At 41.1% G+C, this 6,556-nt stretch overlaps 1 non-coding gene across 1 annotated transcript; it reads right to left on the bottom strand.

Annotated features, from left to right (window-relative positions):
• Positions 1–6,050: 6,050 nt before the first annotated feature.
• Positions 6,051–6,183, bottom strand: LOC126031437 (small nucleolar RNA SNORA51). The gene has a single exon (XR_007503317.1). It is a non-coding gene; the product is annotated as a small nucleolar RNA SNORA51 (small nucleolar RNA).
• Positions 6,184–6,556: the final 373 nt, after the last annotated feature.

The raw sequence follows: 6,556 nt of genomic DNA, 5'->3' as shown, positions 1-6,556 counted from the left end.
ACTGTTGTTGTTAGTCTTCAAAAGTGTTTTGTCTTTATGTTAGTGTCTTAAATGCACTTGACCTTTCTTGAATGTTAGCACTTTTTTTTTCTTGGATTATTGCCAGTATCATTGCAAATGGCCTGAAAATAGCTGAAAGAACACTAGCTTAGACTGGGTTTCAGCACTGGCCTCCCTGCTTTGAGGGATTTTGGCTAAGTCATACTTAATAGGGTTTATTAATAATCACCAAAAAACAATTAGATAACATGGACTATGCTACAAGTTTTCCATGTACTATCCTCCCAAGTACCAAGCAAGGAAGATTTGACAATTATATATATATTATATGATTATATAATTGTTACACTATATACTCCAATTATAATACATAGTATAATAATTATATTATATAACATAAATATTATAATTATATACAAATTTTTATTTTTGTGCCACACCCTATGATGCTCAGGGGTTACTCCTGAATATGCACTTAGAAATTGCTCCTGGCTTGGGGACCATATGGGACACTGGGGATCAAACCAAGATTTGTCTTGGGTGAGCCGTGTGCAAGGCAAACATGCCCTACCACTGCGCTATCGGCTGGCCCCTATATAGAAATTATATATGTGATGAAGAACATCTTTTCATTTGCCAGTAGGTCATCTGTCTTCTTTAGATTTGTGTTTATTCAAACTATCCTTTTAAAATTGGTTTTTTGGTTGAGTTATGTACTTTTTGTATGCATTTTTATTAACACCATATTGAATGTGTGCTTTGCAAATAATCCCCCTAATTTAATAGACTGCCTTTTCATTTTGATGGTGATTTCTTTTTCTTTACCTGTGCAGGAATTTTTATTTAAAGTGTCTTTTACATATTTTCTTTTGTTTAATCTTCCACTAGTTTTGAATCCACACACAAAAAAATCAAGTTGTTTATCATCAATATTTTCTTTTATTTTTAAGCCTTAGGTTCTCACATTCAATTTAATGAAATTCTTTAACCATCTTTTAATTAGCTTTTATCAGTGGCATAAGATAGCAATCTGAGGATCTGAGGGGCTGGAGAGATAGTACAGCGGTAGGGCATTTGCCTTGCACATGGCCAACTCAGGACGAACTTGAGTTCAATTCCTGGCATCCCATATGGTCCATTGAGCCTGCCAGGAGCAATTTGTGAGCACAGAGCCAGGAATAATTGCTGAGCGCTGCTAGGTGTGGCCCAAAAACCAAAAACCAAAAAAAAAAAAAAAAAAAAAAAAAAAGCAATCTGGTTCCATTATTTTAAATGTTGTCCAGTTTCCCAGCTCTATTATCAAAAAGACCCCCTTTCTGCATTGCATAATCTTTTTTTAAAACTTTATTTATTGATTGGTTGTTGGGCCACACCCAGTGATGCTCACGGGGTACTCCTGGCTCTGCACTCAGAAATCGACCCTAGCAGGCTGGGGGACAATATGGGATGCCAGAAATCGAAACAGTCCCTCCCGGGTCTGCCACATGCAAGTCAAATAACCTACCACTGTGTTATCTCTCGGGTCCCTGCATTGCATAATCTTGATTCCTTGATTATAAGTTATTGGTCTGTATTTGCTTGATTTCTGTGAAATCCACATTTTGCTTCAGGCACTGCTTTAAAAATCTCTGAAATGCACTATTCACACTCTAAGAAAAGGGGGGGACAACCACAAAGGTGCTAATATTTATTCAGCACCTCCTATGTGCAAGGCATTTTGTTAGACACATTTTATTTATTCTACCAGTGTCCCTAGAAAGATTATAATACCTGTTTCCACAGGAAACTGCTGAGTAAGGTAAAACCTCAAGCCATTGTTAACATGGAAAGAGATCACCTTTTAAATTATGTAGCTATATACAAATTAGTAGGTAATTCTTATCTGGTTAGTAAGAGTCTGTCTTTTAAGGGGCTGGAGAGATAGCACAGCTGCTAAGGTGCTTACCTTGCAAGTGGCTGACTCAGGTTCTAATCCTAGCAACCCATATAGTTCCACAAGTACCGTCAGGAGTCATTTCTGAGCGCAGAGCCAGCAGTAAGCTCTGACTGCTGCTCGGTGTAGGAAAACACACACACACAAACACACACACACACACACACACACACACACACACACACGCACGCATGCAAGCGCGCACTAAAAGCATTCCTATGAACTGATGATACATTGAGGAATGTCTAGATTTGCCTTTTCCATCAGAACAAGTATTAAGAATCTAAAGGCTTGTGACTGGCCCACCAGGCCTTGTTCCATGCCTTGCCTTTACCCTAGGATCTCCTAGTGCCTCATGTTTCCACTTGATCCTTCCCCTCAGTTACCCCATCTGCTCCAGGACCCTGATGCTTTCTGTGCCCTCCAGTCCAGCTCCTCTGATGTGCTCCTTTGTAGACAGAGCTGTCCCTGAAAGCTCTGGCTTACACATGGCAATGCTAATGCTCCCTTGGAGGATCACTACTTTTCAGAACATCTCTGCCCTCCAATCCCCTGTGATAACTTGAGCTGTCTGTGGTGGTGCCCGATGGAGTCTTAGGAAAGATCCCCGAGTTGGGGGGAGGAGAGGGAGTCAGCAGATCTGACTCAATGTTCTGGCTTTTCAGATAACTTAGCTTGAGGAGTTCGTTCTCTTTTTGGTCCTTGGTTTCCGAACTGAGCCAGGGGCTTACAATACAGTGCTCCTTAAATCAGGCCATGTAAGTAAAAGTGGCTTATGACTTCACAGTGTCCTGTTCTTTGTTACTCTGCCCTTAGATCCTCTCCTGAGACTCGCCTTTCTTCTACTGCTCTGGTTCTTAACACTTGCCTCACAATAGAATCACCTAGAGAGCTTTGCAAAATAGTATGTGCCCTGCCTGAGATTGTCTGATTTTATTGGTTCTGGCAGAAGGCCTGAGCATCTGAGGTCTTTAAAATGCCCTGGAATATCAAGGGCAGAGTAGAGTCTGGTGTAAGAGGAGTCTTGGATCACACAGACAAGAACTTATAAACTCCCAGCCCTCTTCCTTGCCTGAGACTTGGTCTTTCTCTATTGTGTGTACACTTTTGCTGCACACAGAACATTTTCCCCCTCTCCCAGGGCCCATGTACACTGTGATGAACCCAACCTTTCTAAATCTCCAGCCAAACTTTCAGTGGGTTCATGAACTTTCTGTTTGTTAGTACCACAGGGCTTTGCTTAGCTTGACCTGGAAATTCAGCCAGCAATATTTCATGGCTGCCTCATTATTTCTAATGAAAACCAGCTCGTACTTCACGCTAAAGCAGATGCTTGCTGGACATCTCTCCCCCACACAGAACTGGCAGGACATCTAAACTGTGTACATGTACAGAAAACCATCCCGCCTGTCCAATCCATCCACTACCACACACGCCCACCTACAACTTGATCCATTTGCCCTGTAGATACCCACTTTCCATGTCCCCACGTGGACACAAGATGAAGAGACATCTGTAAGAATGCACTTTTCAGAGGTCCCCAGCCTGATTTTACATCTGTAGGGCCTTTAGCAAACAGCATGGCCTCTGCCTTTCTCAGTGTCCTGGTCCACAGGAAGCAGCTAATGGTGATTTCTGCTGCACGACTCATCAGAATGGAAAGTTAGTATCTGTCAAGTGCTTAGTAACTTGCACTTGGTAACAGCTCAGAAAATATGAGGATGTCATATTTATCCAATCCCTTTCCAGGGGTCTCAAACTCAATTTACCTGGGGGCCGCAGGAGGCAAAGTTGGGGTGATCCTTGAGTGCAAAGTCAGTAGTAAGCCTTGAACATTGGGGGGTGTGATCCAAACAACTAAAACAAAACAAAACAAAACAAAACAAAAAAGATTCCTCTAGGGCAGGGCCACAAAATGTTGTTTGTAAGGAGGGCCGCAAACAGCCCACGGACCGCAAGTTTGAGACCCCTGAGTTTACCCAGTCAGTAACTCAGAGTTCTGAGTTAGTTCTATCCCTGAAGTGTTTCTTACACTCTCATCCTCCTTTCAGAGGCTTTTTATCTCCAATATCCCATGTTAGCCTATTCCCTACCCTATAAAGACATTGCACCATTTCTTAAAAAGACTTCTAGTTGTATACCTTCTTTTATAAATTTATTTTTTTAAATAGTTATCAACTTTGTCACAACTTAGAATCAACCAGGAGGTGATTAGGTAAATTGTGGTGTATTTTTACAAGGGAATACTATTCCACAATAAAAATCAATGAACTTGGGCCTGAGAGTTTAAGGCACTTCACGTGTGACTATCCCTGGCATTGCATATGGTTCCCTGATTATCATAAGGAGTAAGCTCTGAGTACTGCTAGCTGTGTCCATCAATAAGAAACTAAAATAAATAATAAGCTTTCAAGCCAAAAAAAAAAAAAAGTAAAGTAAAGGTCACAGGCTATATTAAAAATCATCCTACGTGTCTTATCTCCCAGGTGAACAAGACTACAGCGGAGTTGCTGCACAAAATAATCCAAACCAGGTTCAGGGTGAAACACGTATAGTCTGGCAATATTCTACCTCAAATGGAGAGCCAGCTGCCTGCCCGAGCTATGCTTTTTATTGAGTTACAGAGACCACCCCCCAGGTGGGGGAGTAAGAAAGGACAGAAAGCTCAGACTATCCTGAGCTTGTCCCACTCAGGTTTACATATAAGACGATCTTTGTTTTGGGTGAAACCAAGTTGTAAACAAACAGATACAAAGAAATCAGGGATGATTTTTGTTTTGGGTAAAACAAGATGTAATCTAACACTATATGATTCCGAGTGTATCACATTATGGGAAAAATCACATTCAGTGGTGATAAAATTAACATAAAATAAAAACTGTGGTTGGCAGAAATTCATGGATAAGAAGATACTTTGCCTTATTTAAAAGACAAAAATTATTTACCATCTCTTCCCCTAACAGTGTTCCTCAAAGTAGGTGTTAGAACAATGCTGAGCAGGCAGTAGTAGCCTTGGGTACAATTAATTGGGATCACATATTTTTGTTCTTTACTTTTTTTGTTTTGGAGCCATGTGCAGAGGTGCTCAGGGGTTACTCCTGGCTCTGAATTCAAGAATTACTCGTGGTGGTGCTCAGGGGACCATATAGGATGCCAGGTACCAAACCTGGTTTGGGCATATTTAAGACAAGTGCCCTATCTGCTGTACTATAATCGCTCTGGCTTCCACAGGCACTATTTGTTCACTTGAAGTTAGATGCAGGAGGTGGGGTGGGAGATGAGTGATTTTTTTTATATATACCTGAGAAAGGGGGTAGTGGGCCAAATATTCTTGAGCAACTCGGTTATAACAGAATTGGTGCCAAATTGCTTAAATCCCCTGTCAGGCTCTGAATCATGGGACACAGTGAATATTTGTTTAGTGGATACATAGCCCATAGTGGGGTAACCTCTGGCTGGCTGGCTGGCTGGCTGGCTAGCTTCATGTTTCAAAGCTTGTGCATGTCAGTGTCTTGTTTACTAATGTGTCACTCCAGGGTGTGGCTGGGGTAAAAAGAGCTCTGTTTGGTCTCTGCCACACACAGAACCAAAACACAAGACACTTTTGAAGACACATTGGTCGCTGATTATTTTTAAATATTTTTTCCTAATGTTGAACAAGCCTTTTCCAGTAGTTTTCAGCCACATATTTGAATCATGAGCTGTAAACACAATGGAAAAGCTACCCAGGAACAGCAAAGTTCCAAGAAGAAAGTAATTAAACAACAGGCAATGTTGTCCTTTAGGCAATGTGTGTATTTTGGTGCCTACGCATCCCAAGTGGGTGGACCAGATGGTGCTTCTAACAATGGCATGAGGGTCGTACGGGCACTCTTTGTTCAGAGAGCTGGAATAAATGCAGCAGTGGTGGCATCCCTGGAGAGTATATACAGGCCAATGAGTTTGGTCACATTTAACACGTACTCAAAGATGAATATGGGAAGCTCAGTTGTGGTTATTCAGAAGTGGAACTTGCTCAGGAGGCAAAATCCTCCCTTTGCTTTGCTCTCTCTTAGTGCCCCCTAGTGCCTACACTGGGATTAGCCCAATTCATTCATTTATTTTTCAATAATTTTTTTTTTGTCCCCCAATTCACAATACAGACCAAGCAAAGGGCCTGTGTTGAGGTGCATATGGGGTACATTTACTGTACCTCCTCTTTCTATACAGTCAGTGTAAAGAACACAGCCTGTGGTAAGAATTGGGAAGCCTTATCTTATCTTTTCTTTTTATTTGATTTTTAATACATATATATATATATATATATATAAAATTCTTCACCAGTGCAACATTCCCATGACCAATATACCATGGGAATAATTTTTATTTTGACCAAAGTGGATTACAAATCTATCACAGTAATATTTTAAGTACATACTGACATTGAATCAGGGGCATCCCCACCATCAATGTTGTCCTCCCTCCACCCCTGTTTTCAGAATGCATCCTATATCCCCATCCTTTGTCCCCTGGGTTGCTAGTATAAGTGGTCCCCTCTGTGTCTAGCTTGTTGTAGATTGGGTATTGATTCTGTTGTCATTGACTTTGGATTTGGTACCTAAGTTTGATCATTTTTTATTTCTA

Source organism: Suncus etruscus, chromosome 1, assembly GCF_024139225.1.
Source record: "Suncus etruscus isolate mSunEtr1 chromosome 1, mSunEtr1.pri.cur, whole genome shotgun sequence".
Classification (NCBI taxonomy): Eukaryota; Metazoa; Chordata; class Mammalia; order Eulipotyphla; family Soricidae; genus Suncus; species Suncus etruscus.
The sequence above is the reverse complement of the archived record's forward strand: the minus strand, read 5'-3'. Positions and strand labels throughout refer to the sequence as shown.